Source organism: Bos taurus, chromosome X (assembly GCF_002263795.3).
Source record: "Bos taurus isolate L1 Dominette 01449 registration number 42190680 breed Hereford chromosome X, ARS-UCD2.0, whole genome shotgun sequence".
Classification (NCBI taxonomy): Eukaryota; Metazoa; Chordata; class Mammalia; order Artiodactyla; family Bovidae; genus Bos; species Bos taurus.
In genome coordinates, this window is record NC_037357.1 from 127814654 (window position 1) to 127830844 (window position 16191).

A 16191-nucleotide genomic window follows, 5' to 3' on the forward strand; every position below is an offset into this window, starting at 1 on the left:
TGCTAATGCTAGAGGGATCACCTCTCCCAGAGTTAGTTAATTGCTAGAGAGAACAACAGGGAGCACACCTTTCATATGCAAACCAGCCAATCAGACCCAGACTACTTCCTTTTTGGGGTTCTTACACTGTAAGTCACTATTCCTTTGCCCTAATAACCCCAGGGCCACATACCAGACAACTAGGGAAAGCCTCTATGCCCAGAGCCTGATGAAATTATCCAAAGTGGCCAATCCTAAACCTGCTTATGTTGTCTTACCCATTCCTTCCCATGGAAACCACAACAGAGGTTCTGTCCATGTATTCCCCTGCTCTCTCTGCCTCCTGACCACCCGTGGAGATTCCCCATGTGTCCCCACATGGCATGCCATGTCTCTTCTTTTCAGGTATTTGTGAGTACAATAAAATTCTTCCTCCATGATAGCCATTTCCATGTCTGTGTGTTTTACCACACCTGATTAAAATAAAACCTGGGTACCCTTTAAACACTCAGCATCCACAGTGGACTAAGGCAGGGAGCTTGCAGGAGGCCTGCACCTGTGGAACCTGTAGGAGCTCAGAGATCCTGTGTAGAGTATGGTCTGTAGAGCTCCAATCCAGTTCTCCAGTTGCTGAGTGACCTGGCAGGAAAGCATTTAACTTCACTGAGCTTTACTTTCTTCATCTAAAACATGGAGATGAGGGTCTGCCAGAGAGCCTTCTATGGGAGATAAACGAAGCACTCAGCAACTGTCATAAATGTTAGTTCCCTTCCTGATCATTTCTCATAGTTGTTTGCCTTTATCTTTTTACTCCATTTAAAATATATTCTTAACAAATTTCACATTTTTAACTGGTATTTATTATTATCTCCTTTTATCCTTTTATACCAGTGCTTAAAAATAGAAATATAATGCAAACCACAGAGGTAATTTTAAAGTTTCTAGAAGTCGTACTAAAAAAGTTAAAAAAGAAACAAAACATAAGTGAACTTAATTTTAATACATATAGCACATGTGAATTTGTATGCTAAATTTTTATCAGAAATACTTGATTTGTATATTTTACACTTGAGTTGTATATTTTACACTTGAAAATGTATATAACATACCCAAGCTGTTCCAGACATTCTAAACTTTTCCAATAACTGAATTGTCAGTTCCTAAATTTAAATGACAATTGATTAAAATAAAATTTAAAATTCATTTCCTCACTTACAGTAGCCACATTTTAAGTGCTCAACAGCCATACATGACCTGTGGCTACCATATTGGACAGCCTAGTTTTATACCATTTGAAATATATTCTTAACAATCTTTTAACCATTGTTTATCATACCAATGTATTGATCCCCATATTCTTAAAGTAAATAACAATATCTAATGTTTTATCTTTTCATTCTAGAATGCAACACATAATTTAAACTTGGTAAGATTTTTTTACCTTTAAAAATATTCCTACCATAGCCAAACCATCTTCTTCCAGTTGCTGCACCCTCAAACCTTTCAAATTGGATTGCATTCTGATGTACCAAGTGCAGCTGAAACACCATTAAACGAATTAGTGCCTGATCATATAGGATCACTCCAAAATAAGTTGGTAGCCTTATTCAGCCTATACTATTTAAACATGTTTCCTTACCTAAAATAAAGCCACTGGTAAAAACATGACAATATGATGCAAAATGAGATAGAAACAAAGAATAGGAAGAAACTTATGCAATTAATGGAGCAGCAATTAATATTACTTTGAATAAAGGATTTATCTGGGGAGAAACATTTTAAAAATTTTATAGTAAAATGAGTAACATTTCAGTGAGGGATCAGTATTTATTCATTCTTATCTTGATCTGCAGGAAATACTAAAATCCAAAACTCATTTGCATCAAAAGGAGAGAAGATGCTTGTCTTGAGAGAAACAGATTCTTCCTATGGGAATTAGACAGGAATTGAAGACACATTCCTTTTCTGAGGCATAACCGTTGAAATGTGTTTCTATTTTTAATGTAACATTTAAAATTAAATTAGCAGAAAAGTTGTAAGAAGAAATTTTATTTTCTTACATGCTCCCTATTTTTCCCTACAAATTATCCATTGTCCATCATTCATGAACTTTCTGGCATTGCCACCCCAGAGACTCCCAAGTGAGACACCACAAGATCACGGTTAACTTTGCCTTCTTCTCATTTGAAGAAGACTCCAAGTTCTTTTATTTTTATTTGTTGCTTTTATTTTTAAAATGCTTGTTAAAACTTGCTTTCTCTCCTTTGATTGCCACAGGCTCCCATCATCTCCCATGTAGATTAATCTTGTACTGTTGCCTGGGTTAACGTCAAAAAAATGAAGCAACTGACCAATTATTTAGATGATATCATACTATACCATTCTTTTGTTTAAAAATAACCAGTGTTATTTTTAGGCAGTCAGAAGACTGCCTTCCATCTACCCTCTTAATCTTCAGTGGTCACCATTCTTCCTGCTTATCCCCACAGCATACACTCTCATGTTGGCCACACTGGGTTTTGGACACTTTCTAACATCTGTTTCTGCACATGATTTTCCTTCAGTGTGGAATGCCCTTCTAATCCTCTTGGCAAACGCCTATTCATCCTTCAATACCCAACACAAATGTCCCCTCCTTAGTGAAATCACCATACACTCCTCTGAACAGTCTATATCACACCCTCCTCTGTGGTCCCACAGTATTTTTAGAAACTCTTTTTCAAATCATATTTGCTGTATAATTCTAATTTACTGTGTGTTTCTCTCACTAGTCTTTGAATTCTGGGAGGCCAAGAATGGAGTTGTTATTCCTAGCACTTAGTGCCATGTCTGCCACATGACTGGCACTTAGTAAATGTTGAATCAATAAATAAATCAATGAATGACAAAATACATGTTGCTGGGTGACCAAATCTTTTTCTTGCCTGACTAGCCTTTTGCTCTGTACAGTTGACCTTTGAATAACGCACAGGTTAGGGGTGCCAGCCACCTCACAGTTGAAAATCAGCATATTTAATTTTACAGTTGGTTTTCCTCATCCTTGGTTCCACGTCTGTAGATTCAACCAAAAACGGATGATATAGTACTGTAGTATGTATTTTTTTTTTAAAAACCCATGCATAAATCTGACTAAGTAATATTGCTCTTTAACATAAACGTTATTTGTCAAGTCAGTTAGCAGAGGATTACCACATATTCAACACACACAGGAAATAAATTTCTAGCAAAGTTTAAACTTCATGCCCTATTTTCTACATCAGTAATACAACCTATACACAGAGATATATGTATTAACAGAAAATACTACTTATTCTAGAAGATGGAAACATGAATAAAAATGAAAAGAGATACTTTCATAAAAATGAAAAAAGTACGCTCAAAGAAGTCCAAGGAGGATCCAGCAATCCTATTTCTGGGTATATACTCAAAAGAATTGAAAACAGCATCCTGAAAAGATATTTGTACACCCATGTTCACAGCAGCATTATTTACAATAGCCAAAAGGCAGCTGCCACGAATGGATGAAGAGATAAACAAAATGTGGTATATACAGCTGACCCTTAAACACCATGGGTTTGAACTGCACAGGTCCACTTATACGTGGATTTTTTTCCTTAAGTAAATATTCCAGTACTACATAATCTGCAGCTGCGTGACTCTGCAGACACAGAGGTGCTGCAGATACGGAGGGCTGGCTTTAAGGTTTACTTGGACTCTCAATTTTGTAGAGGGTTGGTGCTCCTCCATGTTGTCTAAGGATCAACTGTACATACAATGGAATATTATTTCTCTTTAAAAGGAGTGAAATTCTTATACATGTTACAATATGAATGAACCTTGAAACATTATGCTCAATGAACTCATTCACTCATTACAAGACAAATACTGTATGATTCCACTTAAATGAGGCACCCAATAGTCAAAATTCATAGAAACAGAAGTAAAATGTTCATTGCCAGTGGCTGGAGGGAGGGGAAAAATAAGCAGTTATTAATAGGTACACAGTTATAGGGATGGATGGTGGTGATGGTTGTACAACAGTGTGAATGTAGTTAATACTACTGAGCTGTACACTTAAAAAAAAGCTAAGATGGTAAAGTCATGTGTATTTCACAATGAAAAAAAGAAGTAAGTCCAATGAGTCCCATACCACAGCTACCAAGAGACTTCCCGGGGCTGTGCGATGTGGCCTGTGCTGACATGAAGCTGTCCTTTTAACTCCGGATGAGACCACGGGTCTGGCTCTCACCTGATTTATCTGCAGAATCTTCAAATTCCACGAGGAAAGAGTACCCGTTATTCCAGACGTGGAGGCAGGTGGTCGGGTCATAAGAGATGGTGAGCGGTTGTAAGCCAGGATCGTAGACACTGTCCTTCCACCGGATGTTGATGGGCGACTGGCGCTCACCCGCCGGGGCCAGGTCCACTTTCTCCCAGAGCGGGTGCACTAGGAGAAAGCACATCGGGGCTGTCATGGAGAGGCCCACGAGCTGGAGTCCTCACCTCGGGGATCATATGGGCCCACGGAGGTGTGTCCTCTGAGTTCACCTCTTATAGGAGCCAGCTGTGAGGATTAGGCAGACATCCTGCAAAGCCTGGCCAGACGCTAGCATTGCTAAGGTCCCTGGAGTTCTGTCTGTCACTTGCGTAGCTATGACACTGTAAGTTCAGGGGTACACGCACACTCTGTCTCCCACGGCATCACCGGTGCTGATTTTTCTACCAGAGTCAAGCGCCAGGTCTTTGTGGCAAGTCTCTGAGAAATCTCAACAAATTCCTTATAATAAAGAGAGCTATGCACATGTGATGGACAGACTCCATGTGCGTAATTTGGGTCGTCCAGGTCTCTGCCCTTTAGAAGCAGCATGGATGGGCAGAACCAAGACCAGCAGGAAAACCAGACAAAATATGAATTGAGATAAATCATGACCAGTGCCCCTCTGTACCTCATCCTACCGCTGAGAACGAGCCTGAGGATTTGAGAAAGTGACAAGGCAGCTGCAGCCCAGTCAAACCCCTCTGTGCATGGCAGGGTCACTGGTACTCCACTTGTCAGAAAAAAACAGGCTTGCCTCTGGTTTCCTCTTACATGGGACATGGTTCTCTTCCTGAGATAGCTGCCCCAAGCGGGATCCTACAAGTGGCCCGCAGAAGAGACACAGAGCATGCCAAGGCAGTTTCTAGACCAGTGGTTCTCACGGGAGGGAGCTATGGGGACCCCAGGGGACATGTGGCAATGTCTGGAGACACTTTGAGTTGTCCAACTGGAGGAGGGTGCTACTGACATCTAGTGGCTAGAGGCCAGAGATGCAGCTAAACATGCTACATAGTAGCAGGACGGGCTTTCACAAGAATTATATGGTCCCAAATATCAGTAATGCCAAAGTTGAGAAATCTTGGTCTAGAGCCAAAAGCAACAGGCAAACTCAGGGTATTCCCTTTTTTCTGCTCAGCTTTTCACATACTGCAGATCATCTCTTCTCTAGAGAGGTCTGAACCCAACGTTGTGGGTTTTCTCCCTCGCTATAAAGTAACTCCTGAAGAACAAGAACTTCCTTGAGAGCAGGAGAACTTTCTGTTTCCGAAATCTAAAGTGAAAAATGAGGGGAACTGGCACCATATAATCATATTATTATTGGATTGGAATGCAGATTCCTTACAGGCAGGAGCCGTGTCTTCTTCCCCCTTTATTGTGCCCTGTAGCTCCTAATTTGATAAATGCCCTTTCATCTGAGCATGGATTATCCAAATGCTATTGTTGGGTTAAAAAGCTGTATTTGGTTAGTTTTTAGTTTATTTTAAAGCTTCCAGAAACCCTCAGAACAGCCCTGAGTCAGTCTTAAAGCTGACCGCCAGCAGAGACCTGACATTTCCCCTGAGATGCCCAGAGGGGGGCTGAGGCTTTAAGCATTCACACCCTTCAAAACCAGCTGGTGAGGGTCTGTCTCCCATGGAGACTAGGGAAGACGGGAATGATGAGCAGATCCCTAAGACGATGTCCTGTTTCACCTTTAATTGGCCCCCGCTTTGTTCAGGAAATGCCTAGAATCTTCTCCCTCACCCACACAAACAGCAGCCTGAGGAAACCAGGCCTGTTCCTTCAGTGGCTCTTTTATGGTCATAACACTCATCAATTCACGCCCTTCAGTTCACAAGTTTAGCTTCCAGGCTTTCTCCCACTCACCTCCTCCTTTAGGAATCCAGACAACTACAACCCAACCCCCTACAACTATCAGGGAACCCTTGGTGACCATCCTCTTAGTGAAGCCAGCTTTTGCCCGGGCTTGTTTTACTAAAGATAAATTAACATTTTTGTTCTCTTCTCTCTTCCTGTATTCTAACAAAGTAGAAATTAAAATGATTTCTTGGTTAATTGCTCAGACTTTCCCTCCAAGTAGGAAGGTGATAATATGCTCTAATGGAGCCTGTGTTTCCAGCTTCTTCTGTGGGGAAAATGAAATAAACAGAGCTAGTGATTCTGTCAACCAAGGTTTAAGGGGTGGTACCACACTGTCATTAGGAAGAGTTCACTTATGTGCTAAGAGCAACACAATCTGTCTAGACTCCATAGTGAAGATGTGCGTGCCTTTAGTCCTTACGTACCTGACTGGTCCTGGCTGTGCTTTACTTTGTGCTTGTGCCACCTTCAGCTCCTGCCTCTGAGGTGTCTGTCTTTCAGCATCATGCCTGCCTTAGCCCCTTAATTCCTATTCCTCCTCAGAAATCAATTTCCCCTCATTCAGTTCAGGTTTGGCTCCTATTTTTGGCTTCTTGCCTCTTCAGCAAGTGTCATTTCCATACCTCTCTGATTATCCTCTTAAACAATCCCCTCTTATTAATCATTGCATTCTGATCTTTTCCTTCAAAACGTTTATTACCACAGGTATAATGATAATTATATGCATGTATGCATACTTATCTGCTGCCCCTCTAGTTTCCCCCTAGCTGGCTTTTAACCACTGCTTGTGGACTGAATGTACAAAATAAAGACCATTCTGGGACGGGTTTGAGAGGATAACAGGCAGGAAGGCTAGGGGCCCCCAAACGGAGGAAATAGGCTGCAAGTGTCAGACATTTTTTCTCTCTCTTAAGCAGCAGGAAGAAACAAACTACAAGAGTCAGATGTTTTTCCCTTCTCTATATGAAATTAAAAGGTGGTTTCCTTTAAAATTCTGTGTTGCCATGACAACACCTGGTTCGAACTAAACTTTTCTCAAACCTTGAGCTAACCAATGTGTTTTTCTTATGGAAATGTTTTTCTTAAGCTATGTTAATGAACTATGTATTTACCTTAGACTCTCTCTTTCTTCAGGTCTATTCTGCTTAAGACTCAGAACCCACTTGACAAACCAGTATGTTTTTACTCATGCAAATGTTCTCTTAAGCTGTGTTAATGAGATTATGTATTTACTTGGAAACCTGCCTTTCTTCAAGATTCACATCAGTCGTTTTAGGGCCCGGGATGACTCACCTTGTGCCAATGTTATCTCAAAATGGATGTTGTGGGTGATGTGCCTGATGCCACTCAGTTTTAAGACATTTCCTTTCTCTATTAGCAGCCTGCTAGTAAGTATATAACTTCCTGCTAAAGACTAGCAGCGGGGCACTCTTTCTGCCCCTTTCTGATGTCTCTGTCAGAAGCTTTCTCTATCTCTTTTATACGTTAATAAAACTTAATTACACAAAAGCTCTGAGCAGTCAAGCCTCGTCACTGGCCCTGGATTAAATTCCTCTCCTCTGGAGGCCAAGAATCCTGGCGTCTTTCAAGGATCAGCAACAACCTTTTAGGTTCATTCCTGTTTTACCTTTATTTCCTTTTACTCTGCTGAGCACATTGTTTTTTCCTTAAGGATCTTTGAGGTTTATCTCTTCTTTGCCCAGCCCATGACCACCAGCCTAGTTTAGGACCCTACACCATACACTTTTCCTCGAAGAAAAGTCCTTTTGCTCACTTTTCCTCCTCTCTTACTGTTAGGGGAAGCACACTGATTGAAACCACCCACCCTGGCCAGGCACCATAGTAACCATTTGCATGAGTTGTTTTATGACAGGAGATCCTGATAAGGAATACGGAACTAATAAGCCACCACCAACCAGAAGAGTTCGGGAAAGGTTGAAAGGAGACACCGTGTGTCCGTCCACTTCCCAGAATCCCTATCGCTAGCATCCATCTTGGCTGAGCAATGCATGCACCACCAGGAAAGACTCTGAATTAGAATGATTGGCCAAAGACCACCTGGAAACTAATCCCATCACCATAAAACCCGAGACTGCGAGCCACACGGCAGAGCAGTTCTCCTGGGTTCCCTTACCCTACTGCTCTCCACCTGGGTGCCCTTTCCCAATAAAATCTCTTGCTTTGTCAGCACGTGTGTCTCCTCAAACAATTCATTTCCGAGAGTTAGACAAGAGCCCAGTTTCGGGCCCTGGAAGGGGTCCCCTTTCCTGCAACATTACTACCCTCTACTATGTTTTGCCATCCATCAATTTTCCTAAATTACCACCTTTATTATGTTGTTCCCATGTTAAAGACTATGTGAAATTCAAACTTCTGTGTCCAGGCACCAAGGTTTTCATATTAGGAACCCACCATGCCCATCTAATTTTATTTCTCATCCTTCCCAAACTCTGGTCTTCCACGCTATTCCAGAACCTTGCCAGGTTACTCCCATTGGTCAGTGACTGAGATGTGCTGAAAATGTAGGGTATAGGCTACCCCACTGGGCTTTGAAGACTTACTCATGTAAACTAGCTCACTAATTTTATATTGATTACATGTTACAGTGATAATATTTTGGATATACTGAGTATATTATGCACATGTGTGCATGCTCAGTTGTGTCTCTTTGTGACACCATGGACTGAAGCCCACCATACACCTCTGTCCATGGAATTTTCCAGGCAAGAACACTAGAGTGGGTTGCCATTTACTACCCCAGAGGGTTCTTTCCTGGGACCAAACCTGCATCTCTTGTGGCTCCTACATTGGCAGGCAGATTCTCTACCCCTGTGCCACCTCAGAATTTGACCTGTTTCTTTATCCTTCACTTAGTGTGACTATTAAATCAGAAGAGTACATGTGGCTTGCATTATATATCTTTTGGACATTACTGCTTTAAACTGTCATTAACCTTTTCTCCTGTATCTTGCCCTGTACTGTCCTTTTTCTTGAGATATGCTGTTTCCTCATCAAATTGAATGCCATCCTAATGGGCCTAGGGCTACTGCAGTGAGGGTGTACACAGGGACCCTCCATGTGACTTTGTTGAGGATGGTCACAGAATCACAGACTGCCTTGTTAGAGCATCAGGGCTGTAAGAGGCACTTTGACACTGAGCCCAGGTAACCACATCATCACACGTAGTTACCACCACAGCAGACTAAGGCCCATGCTTCCTGGTGGTTGGTTTAGGGCTATTTGCTAGGGCGCTGTAGCTGCAGATACCCCTGAGGCTGTTAATAAAATCCAAAAGGTTCTTAATGTGTCCACTGTTTCTCAAGATGATTTGAAAGTTAATAGAAAACAATATAGTCTGGGTATCCCAGCCCATATTATCAGGGGAATAATGGAATTCTTTGTGAAGACACTGCAAAACAAGCTTTTCTCCAGGCTTTATTAGTGTTCTTCAAAATTAATTAGAGAAATAATAGAACAGTTTTCTAACATAGTTCAGTTATAATATAGACCAGTCCTGTCAAATAGAAGTTTCTCTGCTAATGAAAATTTCCACAGGTGGCCATACGATCTGAATACATTATTTACATGTAAATACATACATGTGGCTAATAGCTACATTTTATACATTGCTATTCTATTCCAATTTGTTTTAAAAATAAATGTTCCTCTTCTGTCTAAAACAAGGGAGATCACGAATGTTAAGAATCAATAGAATAGTAACAAATCTGTACCATTTCCATTCTAGATGATATTATTTATATTTCATTAAATTAAAAATTAGTATTATTAAACCTATTTCCCAATGGTCTAAGATCTCATACCTAAATGTTTTTTATCAGACAAAAAATTAGGCTCAATTAAGGTAGGTGATACATGAAATGTAATTGATTTTCTTTTCATTTTGGGTAACTGGTGCAGGCTTTTATCTTTATTTTATCATATTACCAATCCGCAGGGTTAGGACTGTCAACGTTTACTGTCTGTAACTTGAGATCACAGCAAATGGCAGTTTGAGTTCACACCAGTGATTGCCTGGGCCTGATGGGGAGTGAAGGTAGAGCACAGGGCACAGGCCCCGGTGAAACGCTGCTTCTCAACCTGCCATACCCTCCTCCTCCTGTCAGTCCTCGCTGTGCTCCCCAGATCCTGAAAATGGTCAGACATCTGAGGGAGCTGCTGAGCATATGACATGATGATGGTGGTGATGACATGACAACTGTGGTACTGGAGGTAGCTGCCAGTACTGAGTTCTCGCTGTGTGGGAGGCGCTCGCTAAGGACTCTGAACATTAACTAACCCCTAGTGGTCTTGGATCACAAGTGTATTGGCCTTCCTCTGGGGTACTAAGACTCCAGAATCAATGAGTATTGTCTTCCTAACCAAATGATGAGGGACCAGGATATCCAAACAGGACATGCTCAGTGGCCCAGGGCAGCAAAGACCAACATTCTCTTGGGTGAAACAAGGAGGCACAGTGTAATATGTGAAAACCACAATCAAACAGTGAGTCTCACCTGTTTCTTCTAGTAAGTAACAAATAAGAACATTTCATCTGATGTGGGAAATTAACCAAAAGAAGTCCCCCTGGGACTTCCCTGGTGGTCCGGTGGCTAAGATCCTGCATTTCCAATTTCCAACTAGATCCCACATGCTGTTCAAAAAGGATCCCATGTGTTGCAACCAAAGATTCAGAGTGCTGCAACTAAAACCCAAATAAACAAATAAAAATAAATATAAATAATGTTTATTAAAAAAACAGAATTCCCCCACCTACCTAAGCCACTACTTTTGGGGTTTTGTCAGCACTAAAAGGAGCAAACTATCCTAAAGACATGAGCATACTTGATTTACTTTCATCATTGTGTAAATACAAAAAAGTAAATACTTTCTGTAAATATAAACAAGAAAATAAGGAATACCTTCACACACAAGATTTAGTAACTAGATAAATATGACTGCTTTTTCCCCATTTTTAGCCTTAGACCGCAAAGTGCCAGTGTTGAGAAGAAGCCATTCTGGGGAGGATGTGGGCTTGCTGGTAGGAAGCCACACCCAGCAACCAGAAATTTATTATGACTCAGGCCAGTTTGGTTTAATGAGAACACAGTCAATGATGGAAGAAACAAAATAAACTTACAATAAAAATATATTTATGAAGCAGTTTCAAGGCAATGGATTTAGCTAGATTGGCATTGCTCATAAATTCCTTTTTTAATGTGCAAATAAGGTCAGAGAGAGTAAGCCCAAGGAGGAAAAGTCGAGAAACCTACAATCTGGAAGCAAGCCAACATTGGAAAACTGTGTGAATTCACTGTGAATGGTGGAAAATATAGAAAATAACTATTTGGCAGATACACTTAACCAGCGCATTAAACTCATGTCTCCACCATCACACACATTATCCTCTCCTATCATCCCAGGGGTTCTGTGCCAGTGTGACTTTGCCTCCAGGAGACCTTTAGGGAGGTCTTGGGACAGTTAGGGATGCCATGCAACATCTGTGTGCACAGTCCAGCCCCAACAGCATGGAATGAGCACCCAATGGCAGCAGTGCCATGGAGTCAGGGAAGACCATCTGCCACCTCCCACACACGGGCCAGTTGGTCAGCTACAAGTAACTCTTCCGCAATTTCTAATGAGGGATGGAATGTTCCAGAGTACACCATCATGATGTGTGCCTCAGACTTAGGTCAGCTGTAGCTCAATAAAGTTAGGGGGAAAACTTCCCATATTTTAACAGAGAAACAATGGGGTATTCTCCTCAAGGCATCTAATCCCAGTCTGGAATGCCACTGACATCAGAGCTGCACACACTCCACACACATGACTCTTAGGAAACCACCAGGCTTCCGCTCTGTCCAGGAAGCCATGTACTCACAGACTCGGTTCCAGGATTTGTAAGTGCAGGTGTAGAGGCTGCAAGGCCTTGCAGACGTGGACCTCGGAATCTGGAACCTTCTCCAGTGTCTTGCATGGAGAGGCTTGAAGAATGGCCCTCAGGTGACTCATCACCATCTTTAGCTTAAAATCTTGATCAGCTCCCCAGCAGCTTGCAGAAATCTAATAACCTAGAGGCAGAAGGACAGAGGAAGGAAAGCCATAAACAATAGAGGTCCCGATCATGTGGAAAACATCCTTCAGATTGTTTGTATGGGGAAGGGGGAGGTAAATATGGTAGAAGTGGAGTAAACCAGGAGGAGGGTAGTAGGAGATGAGGTCCAGAGGTAGCGGATGCCGTATCAAGGAGACATCTAGGCCATTGTAAAGGTTCTTTCTCAGGGTTTCTCAGCTTAGGCATTGTTGACATTTTTGACTAGATAAGTCTGTTGTAAAGAGCTGGTCTCTGCACTGTAGCATGTTTAGAAGCATCCTTTGTCTCTACCTACTAGATACCAGTGGTACCCTCCATCCAACTGTGACAACCCAAAATATCCTCAGGCATTGCAGATGTCCCCAGGAGAACAGGAGTCACCTCTGATTGGGAACTACTGCTCTATACAAAATGGGAACACAATGAGGTTTTTGGAGTAGAGGAGGAATTTAATCTCATATACATTTAAAAAATATAATTCAGGGTGGCCTATTGGAAAATGACCAGAATGTAAGAAAGAAGCAGGGACCCCATTCAGGATAATCCAGGGGCTACAACTAAGGACGCTGCAGTGGACGTGGTGGGAAGTGGTTGGGCCTTGGCTGTATCTTGGGGACACAGCCTGTAAGATGTGAAAGAAAGCAGTCAAGGAACACTGGCAGATTCTTGGCCTAAACAACTGCAAGGATGGAGTTGCCATGAACTGAGACGGGAAGGCTGTGTGTGGAAAAGGTTTTGGGTGGGAAATCCGTAGATTGGATTTGGGTATGTGGAGTTTGAAATGAAATTCCAATAATTCAAGTGAGAGAATATGGTAGAATAGTCTACCTCATGGTAGAACGAGGATGAATCCCTGAACAGAGAAACAGAACTGGGCACAGCGGGCGAGGAGGGAAAGATGGTGCTCTTATTGCTAACCCTACTGGATTTGAGGTACTGGGGCGGCGGCAGGCAAGAGCAGAGGTCTAGGGAGAGTTGGCAATGCAGCGCTGCTGCTCAGGAGACGTGAGGCTAGAAAAAGAAGCAAAATCCCCTCCCCCAGGGGTAACAGGTATCTAGAGGGAGACTAACAAAATGGAGTGATTAGGGAGGCCTAGAGAAAGGGAAGTCAAATGCAATCAAGGAAGGAAGGGAGCATGAAAGGTCAGGGGCAAGGAGGGTTCCAGGGAAATCCCAATAGAAAATTTAGCTAATGCTAGGGCGTCCCTAGTGGCTCAGACAGTAAAGAATCAGCCTGCAATGCAGGAGACCTGGGTTCGATCCCTGGGTTGGGAAGATACCCTCTACGAAGTAATGGCAATCCACTCCAGTATTCTTGCCTGGAGAATCCCCATGGACAGAAAAGCCTGATGGGCTGCACCCTATGGGGTCGTAATGAGTCAGACACAACTGAGTGACTAAGCACAGCACAGGCTACAATACCTGTAACAATACAAGAGATTATTTATGTCAAGATATATGCTTCAGAAAGATCCTTATCAGAAAAATGTTTATGAATTTGCACCTAGAGTATAAACTGCAAAATTTAGCATTAAAAGTAAACTGATACTCATTATTAACTAGGCCATGGGTGAATCCTGAAATGTATAAATGTACAGTAATCTCAAGCTGTATTTTGTTATACAGGCACAGGAAAGATGTGCCCATGACGTGGATGGACCCCAGGGAAGGTAAGCTTTCTGTGCTACATCCCCTTTGCTATCATTGATTATTTATATATGTTCTTAGATTTTACTTACACCTTCCTTATCTGCTGTTTTGCAGACAGAAATCCATGAATGAAAATAGATTCCAAAAGCCTTTTAAAATAATTTGTAGATTGATTTATTAAATGCCTTGGCTCTCAAACTCTGCCTGATTAAACCATTTATACTTCGCAAAACAGAAAAAAATAACCCAACTAAAGGTTCTAATTACGTTGAAAACAAATTTCTTGATTCTTATCAAATGGACTGTTGACGTTTTGCCTTCTGATTTACAAAGGAAGATAGCCTTTTCCAATTCTCTGAAATTTTAATTATATGTTTCCTTATCTTGACTGAGAAAGATTATGATCCCAATATGGGATCAAAAGTTAAGTTTATAATTGTTTAACGCACTGCAACTAATTGCTCCAGTGGAATTTCCCTCTTTCCATCAGATGTCCTCAATATTCATATTTAGTCAAAAGGAACTCAACTCTTATTGTACTCCAAGTATAAGTGGTGGCAGCCTTTTGCCTAGCTCCAGGAACATCAGGGCAGATGTGCACAAGCACAGCAATGGTGCTCTTAACTTCTTGCGGCCTTTAGATGAATTTTAGACCTGGTACTGAGTTTAAATTTCTGAGTAAATCAGGAAAGCCTTAGAAAGTTGAAAGGTTTTCATTTCCAAAATACTCAGGAACAGTGTAGCTCTTTATTAGGGCCCAGAAGGGAGACTAAGCGGGGAGGGGGGAAAGCAGATGAATGAACTTTGGTAAGCTGTGGACTTCGATGCAGGCTGAGAATAGAGACCGTTCTGAGGGATGTGCAGGGGCAGCTTATGGGTAGGGTGAAAGGTTTCACCAGATTCCCGAGTTCCCTCCATATTCCATCAAGAATTTTAAACAGCACAGTGGAGATGACCAGGTTGTCAGCAAAGGAAAAAGGGGAAGCAGAAAGCAATGTGGTTTACAGTGGCTTACAGAGAATGAATCCTACTCAACATATCGTGAACACATCTTTGTTATCTCCCCACGTTTTTCAAGCTTTTCAGCAAAAATAAACAAGAGGAAATTACATTAATTACAAGGGCTTTCCAGCATCCTTAGAGCAGTAGCTTTTACTTTATTTTTTGGCTTCCCTGCACCTTAGTTTCCAGACTACGGATCGAACCCGTGCCCCCTGCAACTGGACCACAAGAGAAGTCTGAGAGCAGTAGCTCTTAACTCATGCCACAAAGAATCACAGCCACCAACAACATCTATATTTGGTAGACTCTTCCCCTCTAGCTCCAGGACTGGACACAAAAGAAAAACAATAGAACTGAGGAGTAGAGAAGGCTTAGATATGGCCACAAGACATAGCTGCTGATCCTCTGCTCTGAGAGTGGTTGTGAATCTGTCCATAGCCCTTGGCATAATCAGGGAGAAGATCAACAATGCAGATATGACTGAATCCCAGTTTGGTAGGACTCGATCACTGAAACTGCAAGCCCCTCACTTCCCAAACTCTCTGGGACACCTGTTTCTACTTTTAAATGCACAAAACTCTTTTAAATGCACAAAAGAGGGGTGTGGTTTTCTGGAGACTCTCATAGCGGAGGAACAGGATTAGATGAGGGAAGGAGTGATTTCCTGCTGCTTTCTCCTCCATCCTACAGAGAAGCCCCGCCGGGACTGGCCTTCTCTAGAGGGGCCGACAGCTATCCCGGGTCCGGAGCCCACTGCAGCGCATGGTAATGTGTAGAAAAGGATTCCTGCTCTCTCTGCTAGGTAACGCTCCCCTGCGCCCACGCTCCACTTAACCGCCCGACCTTATCCGAAGATTTCCCAGAGCGGAAACCCCTGTTTGCCACCAGGATGCGAGGATCATGCGTGCGGCCATCTTGTCTACGCCCCCTGTCGCCTAGATACGCCCCTCACGCCGCAACAGGTCATTTCGCTTATCCTACGTCACGGCCCCGCGCGCTCCGCCCACGTCCCGACGAAGCCGGAAGTCCTCCCCCGCCCCCGGCCACACTCCCCGTGTTGGAGCCCGAAAGTCTTCTCCGCCCAGCCCTTCACCTGCTCTTCTCCCTGACTGTACCGCTGCTGCCATTTCTCCGGGCTTCCAGCCGCGGTAAGGAGCCTGCGCGGTAAGTTGGTCCCGCCTCTGACCTCCGCGTGGACCCACCCTTCCTTGGAGCTGGACCATGTTTGTCGCACTCCTTAGAGCGTCAAAGCCACGCCCCTACGGACCATCCACGGCCACGTTCACGGTAC

At 42.7% G+C, this 16191-nt stretch overlaps 1 long non-coding RNA gene and 1 pseudogene across 2 annotated transcripts in view; one reads left to right on the forward strand and one right to left on the reverse strand.

Moving 5' to 3' along the window:
* Nucleotides 1-14523, forward strand: part of LOC101904527 (uncharacterized) — a 108620-nt gene extending 94097 nt beyond the window's left edge. For both annotated transcript variants that reach the window (XR_003033575.2, XR_003033574.2), the window contains exon 5: nt 13875-14523. This is a non-coding gene — a long non-coding RNA (uncharacterized lncRNA). The remainder of the gene's footprint in view (nt 1-13874) is intronic.
* LOC533597 (carbonic anhydrase 5B, mitochondrial-like) lies at nt 961-16161 on the reverse strand (annotated as a pseudogene).
* Between the last annotated feature and the right edge of the window lie 30 nt (nt 16162-16191).